This window comes from Sapajus apella, unplaced genomic scaffold (assembly GCF_009761245.1).
Source record: "Sapajus apella isolate SASKATOON/1434 unplaced genomic scaffold, GSC_monkey_1.0 scaffold26, whole genome shotgun sequence".
Taxonomy (NCBI): Eukaryota; Metazoa; Chordata; class Mammalia; order Primates; family Cebidae; genus Sapajus; species Sapajus apella.
In genome coordinates, this window is record NW_022436966.1 from 3,396,670 (window position 1) to 3,409,496 (window position 12,827).

At 46.1% G+C, this 12,827-nt stretch overlaps 1 pseudogene across 1 annotated transcript; it reads right to left on the bottom strand.

Annotated features, from left to right (window-relative positions):
* Positions 1-10,434: 10,434 nt before the first annotated feature.
* Positions 10,435-11,134, bottom strand: LOC116560469 (annotated as a pseudogene). Its single transcript, XR_004272982.1, has one exon. The product of XR_004272982.1 is annotated as a 60S ribosomal protein L9 pseudogene (transcript).
* Between the last annotated feature and the right edge of the window lie 1,693 nt (positions 11,135-12,827).

Consider the following 12,827-nt stretch of genomic DNA (forward strand, 5'->3'; position numbering starts at 1 on the left):
CCTGTGGGATCTTCTTGCAGTGATTATTGTGTGAGATTTTTTTCCTTTTTGGTCTAGCCATGTTGTTACATTCACTCAGGTATTTGTTAATTTTTCAGAATCTTATTTTGGAATCAGTGGTTTACATTGGGTTACTGTTTAACACCAAATGGAATTGGCATTCTGCAGATTTAATTAATTATGAAACCAGGGTCTAATTTTCCTTGCTGATACTTGTTGAAAATGTGAATCACATTCTAGTCTTTATTTTCTTCGTGTTTGTCCCTGTGCTTCCTCATCTTCCTTTTGTTTATGTGTTGCAGTTTTATTCCGTTTGAGAAGGCAGTTGTTAAGAACTAGATTGCATGTACAAAGACAGGTTTACTAAGTACTCTGCAATGCTCCTGAGGCTACAGTTGAATTAGAAAAACAAAATGTACTTACAGGAATAAGAAAGCAAATCTTTCAAATGAGAGTGATGATTTCTTTTCTTTCTTTCTTTTTTTTTTTTTTTTTTTGAGACGGACTGTCTGTTGCTCAGGCTGGAGTGCAGTGGCACTAGGCACTATATTGGTTCACTGCCACCTCTGCCTCCTGGGCTCAAGCGATTCTCCTGCCTCAGCCTCCCGAGTAGCTGAGACTACAGGCACACAACATCACACCTGGCTAATTTTTGTAATTTTAGTAGAGACAGGATTTCACTTGGCTGGTCTCAAACCCCCGACCTCAGGTGATCCACCTGCCTCCGTCTCCCAAAGTGCTAGGATTACAGGCATGAGCCACTGCACCCAGCCTGAGAGTGATGATTTCTTTAAAAAAAAAAAAAGAAAAAAGCTGGCCCCACCCCCCCCCCCCCCCCCGCTCCCCAGGCGGGGCCACTTAAAAAAAAAAAAAAATTATTTTTTCTTTCTTAAATGTTCTTTATTTCACGAAATCTTCAGTCTTAAGCATGAGCAGGAATAAACCCAGAAGGAACTCAATTCATTCTTCCTGGATTTTCACTGTGTATTATTAAATCACAAAAATGATAGTCCCCAATCATTTCTTTATAGGAGGTTATTACATTTTATTATAGTCACTGCATTTTGACTGTTGTGTTAGAATTTGAAGAATGTACATCCAAATTGATGATTTTAATTTAAGAGCCTTAATAAAATATGTGAGTGTATCTCAATTGAATAGGGTTTTCTCCCTTCATTTGGAGACCTTAATTCATATTCATATTAACCTACAGGTGTCAGTGGTCAATGGTAGCAGTTTTTTTTTGTTGTTGTTTGTTTGTTTTTAATGAGACGGAGTTTCTCTCTCTGTCACCTAGGCTGGAATGCAGTGGAACAATCTCAGCTCACTGCTGCCTCCACCTCCTGGGTTCAAGTGATTCTCCTTCCTCAGCCTCCCTAGTAGCTGGGACTATAGGTATGCGCCACTACACCCAGCTAATTTTTGTATTTTTTTAGTAGAAGACGGGGTTTTGCCATGTTGCCCACGCTGGTCTGGTCTGGTCTCTACTCCTGACCTCAAGTGATCCACCTGCCTCAGCCTCCCAAAGTGCTGGGATTACAGATGTGAGCCCCTCACCCAGCTGAATTTTTGTGTTTATAGTAAAGATAGAATTTCCCCATGTTGGCTAGGCTGGTCTCCCGACCTCAGGTGAACCTGCCTCAGCCTCCCAAAGTGCTGAGACTGCAGAAGAGAGCCACTAGGCCCAGCCAATGGTAGCATTTCTTGAGTGTCTTGCAGTTAGAAATTTCTGCTCACTCAAATGGCTATTTGCAGCACTAGCTTCAGAGAGGAGATTTTGCGAAGATTGACCAGTAATTAATTACACTGTGGCTCCTAAAGCTGAAGGGTAAAGTTACTGAGATAGTAAATGCAACTTTAAAAAGGAAAAAGAAAACTTTATTAGGTGATACTGTTCAGAAAATAGAGATTAAGTACAACTTTGTATACTGGATAAATGAGATCCTTAGCTATTTATTCTTGTTCAGCTCTAGAATGTCAACAGCCAGACTTATGCCCACCAGGCAGGATGTTGGAGGATCCTTCTGTGGAAAAACTAAGTGACTCCTGAGAGACGGCAGTTACATTTGCGAGCACCCACCAAAAAAGCCAACTGGCCACCAATCCCTCTACAGCGAGTCAATAAGGCCTGCTTATGTACACAAATCTTGTAGATAGGTTTTTAGTGCTTCACTTTTATATGGGATGGGAAAATACCACTAGAAATTTGAGGAAAACTTTGATTGTGAAAGGTAGCTCTAAACAAAAAGTAACTCAATTAGAAAATTCCCAGGAACTGGAGTATCCCCAGATAAGATGCTGTATTCAAGAAATTTTGATGGCTGGCCGCAGTGGCTCACACCTGTAATCCCAGCACTCTGGGAGGCCGAGGCAGGTGAATCACAAGATCAAAAGGTTGAGACCATCCTGGCCAACATGGTGAAAGCCCATCTCTACTAAAAATACAAAAATTAGCTGGGCGTGGTGGTACGCACCTCTAGTCTCAACTACTCGGTAGGCTGAGGTAGGAGAATGGCTTGAATCTGGGAGGCAGAGGTTGCAGTGAGCTGAGATTGCGCCACTGCACTGCAGCCTGGTGTCAGAGCGAGACTCCGTCTCAGAAGAAGTTATGGGCTGGGTGCGGTAGCTCACGCCTGTAATTCCAGCACTTTGGAAGGCTGAGGTGAGCAGATCACAAGATCAGATGTTCGAGACCAGCCTGGCCAACATGGTGAAATCCCATCCCTACTAAAAACAAAAAAATTAGCTGGGTGTAGTGGCATGTGCCTGTAATCCCAGCTAGTCAGGAGGCTGAGGCAGGAGAATCACTTGAACCCAGGAGGCAGAGGTTGCAGTGAGTTGAGATCGCGCCACTGTACTCCAGCCTGGGCAACAGAGCAAGACTCCATCTCAAAAAAAAAAAGAAATTACGGCCAAGTGCAGTGGCTTACACCTGTAATCCCAGCACTTTGGGAGGCCAAAGCAGGCAGATACCTGAGATTAGAGTTTGAAACCAGCCTGGCCAACACGGTAAAACCCCATCTCTACTAAAAATACAAAATTAGCCAGGCAGGTTGGTACATGCCTGTAATCCCAGCTGCTCAGGAGGCTAAAGCAGGATAATCACCTGAACCCAGGAGGCGGAGGTTACAGTGAGCCAAGATCGCATCACTGCACTGCAGCTTGGGCAGCAAGAGCAAAATTCTGTCTCAAAAACACACAAAAATACAAAATTAGCCGGGTATGGCAGTGCAAGACTGTAATCCCAGCTACTTGAGAGGCTGAGGCAGAAGAATCGCTTGAACCCAGGAAGCAGTGGTTGCAGTGAGCTGAGATGGGGCCATTGCACCTCCAACCTGGGCAACAGAGGGAGACTCTGTCTCAAAAAACAAACCAACAAATGAAAAGAAATTAGAAGGCCAAATACAGCGACTCAGGCCTATAATCCCCAACATTTTGGGAGGCCAAGGTGGGAGGATTGTTTGAGCCCAGGAGTTTGAAACCAGCCTGGGCAACATAGCAAGACCTAATGTCTACAAAAAATAAAATTACACCTTTAATTCCAGCATTTTGGGAAGCTGAAGCAGGTGGATCACCTGAGGTCAGGAGTTCAAAACCAGCCTGGTCAACATGGCAAAACCCCATCTCTACTAAAAATACAAAAATTATCTGAGCATGGTGGCACGTGCCTATAATCCTAGCTACTCAGAGGCTGAGGCACAAAAATCATTTAAACTTGGTAGACTGAGGGTGCTGAGAGCAGAGATCATCCCAGTGCACTCTAGCCTGAGCAACAGAATGAGACTCTGTCTCAAAAAAAGTAAGTAATTAAATAAAATAGGGCAGGGCATGGTGGCTCACTTCTATAATCTCAGCACTTTGGGAGGCCAAGTCAGGTGGATCACCCACCTGAGGCGAGGAGTCCAAGACCAGTCTGGCCAACATAGGGAAAGCCCATCTCTACTAAAAATGCAAAAATTAGCCAAGCACGGAGACACACCTGTAATCCCAGCACTTTGGGAGGCCAAGATGGTGGATCACAAGGTCAGGAGTTCCAGACCAGCTTGGCCAACATGGTGAAACCCCATCTCTACTAAAAATACAAAAATTAGCCGGGCATGGTGGCAAGCACCTGTAGTCCCAGCTACTCGGAAGGCTGAAGCACAGAATATAGCTTGAACCCAGGAGGTGGAGGTTGCAGTGAACCAAGATTGTGCCACCGCACTCTAGCCTGGGCAACAGAGCAAGACTGTTTCCAAACGAGAAAAGGAAAAATTAGCCAGGTGTGGTGGCATATGCCTGTAATCCCAGCTACTTGGGAGGCTGAGGCATGAGAATCACTTGAACCCAGGAGACGGAGGTTTCAGTGAGCCAAGGTAGTGCTACCGTGCTCCTGCCTGGGTGATAGAGCAAGACCCTGTCTCAAAAAAAAAAAAAAAAAAAAAAAAGAGCAGGATAGTAGTAAAATATCAGAAAAAAATTTAAAATATGAATTAATTCAGTGAAAACACTAAAAGACAAGGAACTGTTTTAGAGCATAAATCAAAAGTGAAGGGAGAAAATAAAGTTGGCTCAAAAAATACAGGAGGCTTAATAAGCAACCAACAGGAATCTCAGGAAAAGAAGTGAGAAAATAGAGTGGGTAGAATTTATTTTATTTTATTTTTATTTGTTTATTTTTTAGATGGAGTCTTGCACTGTCGTCCAGGCTGTAATGCAGTGGTGCAATCTTGGCTCACTGCAATTTCCACCTCCTGGGTTCAAGCAATTCTCCTGCCTCAGTCTCCTGAGTAGCTGGGACTGTAGGTGTGCACCACCATGCCCAGCTAATTTTTTTTATTTTTTTTTTTTTGTATTTTTAGTAGAGATGAGGTTTCATCATGTTGGCCAGGACGGTCTTGGCCTCCTGACCTTGTGATCCACCCACCTCGGCCTCCCAAAGTGCTGGGATTACAGGTGTGAGCCACTATACCCAGCTAGAATTTATTTTATTTTTTTGAGACAGAGTCTCGCTCTCACTTTGTTGCCCAGGCCGAAGTGCAGTCGTGCAATCTTGGCTCACTGCAACCTCGTCCTCCTGGGTTCAAGCAATTCTCCTGCCTCAGCCTCCTGAGCAGTTGGGACTACAGGTGCCTGCCACCACACCCAGCTAATTTTTGTATTTTTCATAGAGACCAGTTTTCACCATGTTGGCCAAGCTGGTCTCGAACTCCCGACCTCAGGTGATTTGCCTGCCTTGGCCTCCCAAAGTTCCAGGATTACAGGCGTGAGTCACCGTTCTTGGCCTATAGTTTATTTTTAAATATAAGAAAATTTCCCTGATGAAATGATGAGCTTCAGGTTGAAAAACGGCTATTATTGAGTTAGCACAATAGTAAAAAGATCCATATGAAGCTATACCACCATGCAATTTTAGGACACCAGACAATATTCTAAAAGTTACCAAATGGAAAAGGATTGAAAGTAATATTAGCCTTCATCTTCCTTCATGGATTAAAAAAAAAAAAAAAAAAAAAAAAAAAAAGTAGTATTAGCCTTAGATTCTCAATAGCAGCCAGGTGCAGTGGCTCAGTCCTGTAACTCCTGTACTTTAGGAGGCCAAGGCAGGAGGATAGCTTGAGGCTAGGAGTTCAAGACCACCCTAGGTCATTATGTAATGAGGCCCTATCTCTACAGAAACAAAAGATGAGGTGGGCGAGGTGGCTAGCACACGTAGTTCCAGACACTCAGAAGGTGGGACAATCACCCAGGAGTTTGAGGTTGCAGTGAGCTATCGTGCTGCTGCATCCCAGCCTGGGTGACAGAGATCCTGTCTCCAGGAAAAGAAAAAGTTCAGTGTGTCTGGAAATGGGATCCAACATAGGAGTGAGATAAAGGGAAGTTCAGGGACGACAGCTGTGACTCAACTGGGCATCCAGTCTAGATCGATGGCCAAAGGGCTAGACCTGATTATCTGACAGGCTGGACTGGGCAAAGAATTGGCTAGTAAGACATCTTGCAGTGCTATAGAAGATGTGAGAAGACAAATGATATAATTGGGCTGGGCATGGTGGCTCACACTGGTAATCCTAACGCTTTGGGAGGCCAAGCCCAGCAGATCACCTGAGGTCAGGTCAGGTCAGAAGTTTGAGACCAGCCTGGCCAATATGGCAAAACTCCATCTCTACTAAAAATATAAAAATTAGCCAGATGTGGTGGTGGGTGCCCGTAATCCCATCTACTTGGGAAGCTGAGACAGGAAAATCACTAGAACCCAGGAGGCAGAGGATACAGTGAGCCAAGATCATACCATTGCAATCCAGCCTGGGCAACACAGTGAGACTGCATCTCAAAAAATAATAATAATTAAAAATTAAAACGTGGCAGGGCACAGTGGCTCATGCCTGTAATACTAGCACTTTGGGAGGCTGAGATGGGTGGATCACCTGAGGTCAGGAGTTCAAGACCAGGCTGGCCATCATGGTGAAACCCCATCTTAAAAAAAAAAAAAAAAAGTAAAAAAAGAAAAAAAAATTAAAAAGTCAAAAGTCAAAAACCAATGCTGGTGAGGCTGCAAAGAAAAGGGAACACTTATACACTGTTGATGGGAATGTAAATTAGTTCAGCCCTATGGAAAGCAGTTTGGAGATTTCTCAAAGAACTCAGAACCCCCATTCTACCCAGCAATCCTATTACTGGTTACATACCCAAAAGCAACAAGTCTTTCTGCCAAAAAGATGCATGCATTTGCATGTTCATTGACGTGCTATTCACAATAGCAAAGACATGGAATCAACCTAGGTACCCATCAGTGGTGGATTGGATAAAGAAAATGTGGTACATATTGTCAGGTTACAACCTAACCTGAGATCCAAGGGGAATTGGTGGATGGCTGGTGGGTAGTTGAAAGAGCACTAGGGGAGCTTTAGGCAGGTGGGACATGGCTTTGTTATGTGTCTCCCTCAGTGTTGGTGATACATTTAGGCCCCTCACAGATAATAGTGACTCAGAGCCAGGTGATGAGCCCACCCATAACATGGTTACATAACTGTGTGATTATGTAATGCATGGGGTTGTGTGCCTGAGCTCCAATCCTGCTGTATCATGCTGCACTGGATGTCTACCTTGGCCTGCTCTTGACTGCCATGCAGCCATTTTCTCAACACTCCACCTCCTAGGCCAAAAGGGTCCTCTTAGTGGGGACACATGCCCACAAGGCAGCACCCTGGGCCCATAAGCCACAGCAACAATACAGGGAGCAGTAGGCTACTTCGAACACCAGCTCAGTCATGGAGACCCCCCCCCAGGTGGCGCTGAAGGAATTATGAAACAGACACAGAAATGGAGTGCAAAGTGGGATATCGGGGGCTAACAGCCTTCCAAGCTGAGAGCCTCAAGCAGACTCTGACCCATATATTTATTCTCTGAACAGGTGATTATTATTAACAAACAGGTGTTCTGTGTTTTCTCATAGAACAAAAATAAAGGCAGGCTGCTGGTGCCTGTTTATCACTGATCAAAGACAAACTATAAAGCATTTTCCACAAGGGAGCCATGGGGGCAGGGTCACATATCCCATGCTTAAAGAACTAGTTTAACTTGTGTTAAACTAGTTATTATATACACATACTGTTAACTACTTTAGAACACCCTGAGCAGTTTTCTGCTTGGGGGGCCAGCTCAGTTTTCCTTGCCGTTGCTCTCCGCAAACAATATAGTCCATCATACACTCAGCAACCTACCACTAATATTCCTGCAATGCTGCCCATGATTATCAGGGCCCAGCATAAGCCAGAGCCCACAGACACCACCATCTCCACAGGGGATTGTCAGTAAGGCTCTCAACTGCCTTAATCTCCTGTGAGATCCTTTGCAAGGCTGCTGTTATGTTTTCTCAATTGCCCAGAATAAAGGCATACTATTGTGTCCCTATGAGGGCACAAGGGCCACCTTGGGCAGCCATTACTATATCTAAGGCCATTCAGTTTTGCAGCACCATCTTTTTAGTTTGACCTCATTGGTTAACAGAAGGAGGGAGACTCAGGTGTAATTTAGGGCCCAAGCTGTGTGCTCTGTAAGCGCTGTAGCCTGTGTTTGCACAGTGATGACACCCGCTCCAGGGTAGTCATAAGGAAGGGGTAGAGCCACAAAGGGGCCTGGCGTACTGGCAAAAACCAGGAACACAGCACCTCCCAGTTGTGTGGGCATCTAGGCAATGTGGGAAGCACAGTGGCAGGCATAGAAAGAAGGCCATGCCCAGGTACAGCAGTCAGTTGAGCTCGCTGGCAAATTCTGCCATCCCGTGTCTTCACAGGCCCATAAACTCCCAGGGGGCACAAAGTCCATCAAGGCCTGGTCTTGATGATACTGCCTAATTCAACAAGTTTTTCTACCAAAAGACTTGGTTGCCTGCCATAGTCTGCACAAATATCACACATGTCACCAAAGGTGTGGTGACGTGTGATATTTGTGCAGACTATGGCGGGCAACCACTCCATAGCGATGCCACCCCAATGTTGCTCTACACATTGTGATGCCTCTGGTGGTGGCACCCTGTGTTCTCCCACTAACCAGCACCATTCATCATAGACACTGTAGATTAGCCAGGGGGCAGACATGCCCCTATTCAAAGATTGCCATGTTGTATTCCAGGTGTCGCCCATAGGAACCCAAGTCTCTAGCCAGGTCCAGTTCTCCATAGAAGCTGGGTATATATGCCAGGGCAAGCCATCCGTAGCTGTTGCTGGAAGGGCGGTGCCAGTCTAACAATTGGAAATATGAGTCACATCAGCATAGGTGTGGACCCATTCCACAATGCTGTTGGAGCATGTCAACCTACGGTCGAAACGGCAAAGCAGGCACAGGTACTAATGGGTAAATCATGCCCCTCAGGTAAAATACAGTCCAAACATTCATCTCTGGATAGCAGTGTAGCCGTCAGCAGCTTCTGCCCTGGATGATGGTACCACACCTTTTTAGCTCCTCATGGTTCCTCTGGGTCCTGTAGCCATGCCAAAGTTACTGGGAAGCTCATAATAGGCCACACAGACTGTATATATGTTCCCCCGGAGGAGGGTTCCCTCCTTGGCTGTTCCCCTACAAGCAGTCAATCATTGAGGCCATACATTAAATACCAAAGAAGTGACATGTAAATCATACTCTAGGCCTTCCCCCTGGGGGCTATGATGGCCAACCACCTGCAATAGGGGCAGGGGGGGTTGGAAGGTCTGTGGTCAAAGCCAGGTTTTTTGCTCCCCTGCCTTTAGAGGAATTGGGACAAGCAACCACAGATTACCATTCATTCCAATACCTGCTCGGAGGAGGCCATCCTTGATGTGTATCTGTAACTGAATGGGGGTGGCGGCCCGGTGCAGCAGGGCCTCCACCAGGGCTCCGCCACCTTTTTGTGGCCACTCATTTAAGGTCTGGAGAACCACATCCAGCCATGAACTCCAGCTCCGAAAAGAGAGGGAAGTAACATGCAAGCATAATCCTCTTTTTAACAGTCCACTATATCGTTTAATCATGCCAGCAGCCTGTGGGTTATACAGAACATGAAACCCCCATTTTATGTCCATCTCCATGCCCACAGTTGTCTTTGCTGCCCAGTGAAAAGTGTTCCCCTATCACTTTCAATGGCCAAGGGGCGGCCGTATAGAGGACACGAGTGTTGCAGGGCCCACATGGTATGTTGTTGGTTGACCCCCCCCACAAGGGTAGACAAACAACAGACCAGTGCTGTATTTACAGCCGCCAGTGCATGCGTATATCCCTGCAATTTTTGCAGTGGCCCAATGTAATCTAATTTTTTATTTTAATTTTTTTGAGATGGAGTCTCAGTCTGTCGCCCAGGCTGGAGTGCCGTAGCATGATCTTGGCTCACTGCAACCTCTGCCTCCTAGGTTCAAGCTATTCTCATGCCTCAGCCTTCCAAGTAGCTGGAATTACAGACATGCACTACCACATCTGGCCAATTTTTTGTATTTTTAGTAGAGACAGGGTTTCACCATGTTGCCCAGGCTGGACTCAAACTCTTGAGCTCAAATGATCCACCTGCCCCGGCCTCCCAAATTGCTGGGATTACAGGTATGAGACACTGCACCCGACCTAGCAGCGCAATGTAATCTGTCTGCCATCTGGTCAAGGGCATCTGCTCTATCATCATCACTCATTGCATGACATTGAGCAGCTGCCTCTGTCTGGGGTATACCCGTGTGTACACGGGGCACTTACAACAAGCCTCTCAAATATCCCCCATGGGCAAGGACAGACCCCAGTGCCTATTGACCTGCTGCATTAGTTTACCCCCCACATGGCCCAATTTCCAGCTGCATGGCCCAATTTCCATTGTAGCCATCAGGCCAAATCTGGTGTAGGTGCTGACTTCAACCATTGGACCCTGGCCAAGGCATTTGCCTCGTTACTGCCAGGGCAGCCAAAGGCACATGACCTGACACATGATAAAGAGTTACATTATTTTTTTTTCCAAATTAATAGGTCTTTTATTGCATCATTTAAATATCACAAGTAGGTCTTAGCTATGATAGGCATCTTGTTTCTTTAGCTGGACAACTCTAAGATCTTACTTATCAGTCTGCTGAACAGTTCCTTTTTCAGAGACATAGATGCCATCCAAAAATTTCCAGATATCCTTGTTTTTAACTGTTGTAGCTTGCTGAATCGAAGCCGCTGAATTTGAAACAAGCTCAATGTCATTTCCTTCAAGGATTAATTCATCTTTCTGGGCTTGAGATACTGAACAGGCAACACCTGGTCTCATTCCAACCCTGCGGATGTATTTTTCTCCCAAGAAATTTCGGATTTCAGCAAGAGACCCATTCTTCTGGATAACGACGCTGATGGGGAAGTGAGCATACGCAGACCTCATCTTGTAACGGAAGCCCAGCCTAACACCCTTGATCATGTTCTATACACGACTACAAATAGTCCGAACCGTAGCCAGTTCCTTTCTGTTACCCCACCATTTGTCAACCCAGAGCCTCTTTTTTTTCTTTCCAAGAAGACTGAGTTCTACATTGATGTGATTGAAGTCCCTCCGCAGGGTTCCTCAGGGGCCCTTCCCGGTAACTGTGCATCCGTTCAGAGTAATGTCGACAATTTCTGAAATGTCGACAGTCTGATTGCTGAGAATGGTCTTCATTCTCGCAGTAAATTCGGCAAAGAAGGAACGTCTTTCCTCATCACGTACTTGTATTAAAGAGTTACATTCTTTTGTTGGCCCAATTTTTAGAGGTCTTGCCACATTTAGAGGTCAGTGGCCAACTAACCAATTCTGTGACTTCCAGGTAGTTAACCACAACATTAGGCCTCAATAAACTGCCCAGCTATTGGTCCAGATTACCATAGGTGCCTCCTCCTTGGTGATCACCATCCACACTGCCCGGAGCTTAGCCCACTGACTACTTTGTCCACACCTCGTGTCAAACGATATGGTATCAGTACTAGGCTGGACTGCAACAGCCGTCCAGGCAGCAGTGGCACCCCGGCTAGACCCATCCATATACCATGCCCCATCAGGAATGGGGGGACGCCTTTCCTTAAGTGGTGATAGCTTGGAGTCCAGGGGTGCCTCAGGCCAATCCATGGCCTTATCTTGCATGAGGACTACAGGTCCCAGGACTTCCTGTAATTCTGCTGCTAGGGGGCTTGTACTCAGGCTACTCCGCTGTTCTTTTTTTTTTTTTTTTAAATTATTTTTATTCTTTATTTAAAAAAAGACAGGTTTCACCATGTTGGTCAGGCTGGTCTTGAACTCCCAACCTCAGGTGATCTGCCTACCTTGGCCTCCAAAGTGCTTAGATTACAGGCGTGAGCCACCATGCCCTGCCCTCCGTTGTTCTAAGCCCCCCGCTTTGCCAAAGTGGATGTCTGTACCATCCCAGTCCAGGGGGTTTTTACACATGAATGTATCCACTCCACTGTGGATTAGCTGTCTGCACACTAGGTGTAGCCCGTATTGTCACACTCTTACAAGCCTGAAGGGCAGTATATGCTGCAGCTAATTGCTTCTCTATTAATGAATACTGGAACCCAGCTCCCTTTCAAAGCTGGGACCAAAAGCCTACTGGTGTTCTAAAGTGCTCAGTACACTGCCATAGACCCCAGCCAAAACCACCTGTGGTCACACGCACATCAAGTTTAAACGGGCGGCCCTGGTCAATCACTTGTAGGGCCTGTGCTTATTCAATCATCCACTTGGCTGCCAGAAAGATTGTCTTAGCCTCATCATCCCAATCCCAGGTAGCCCCCTTTTTTGTCAACCAGTACAATGGTTTTGTCATTTGAGCCAAATCAGGCATGAACGCCTGCCAATACCCCAGGAGGCCCACAAAGGTCGCAGCTGCCTCCCCGTGGTGGGCTGGGATGTGCCTGAATTTTGTCTATGATGCCTTCTGGTATGGCTTTTGTCTTACCTGACCAGATAACTCTCAAGAATTTCGCAGACAATCCTTGGACCTCGGATTCATTGACAACCCAACCCCATGCTGCCAAATGTTGCAAGAGGGGCACTACCCCTTCTAAATCTGCAAGAGAATCAGAGGTTAACATAATATCATCAATGTAATAGAACAGGCGGATCCCCTTTGGACATTTCCAGGAGGCTAAGCCTGTGGCAACCAGACCCTGACATACGGTGGGACCATGACATATGGTGGGACTATGCACACAGCCCTGTGGCAACACTGTGAAAGTCCATTGTCTCCCTTCCCACGTGAAGGCAAACTGTTCCCGGCTCTCTGGTGCAATGTCAATTGAAAAGAATGCATTGACTGGGTGCAGTAGCTTGTGCCTATAATCCCAGCACTTTGGGAGGCTGAGGTGGGTGGATTACCTGAGGTCAGGAGCTC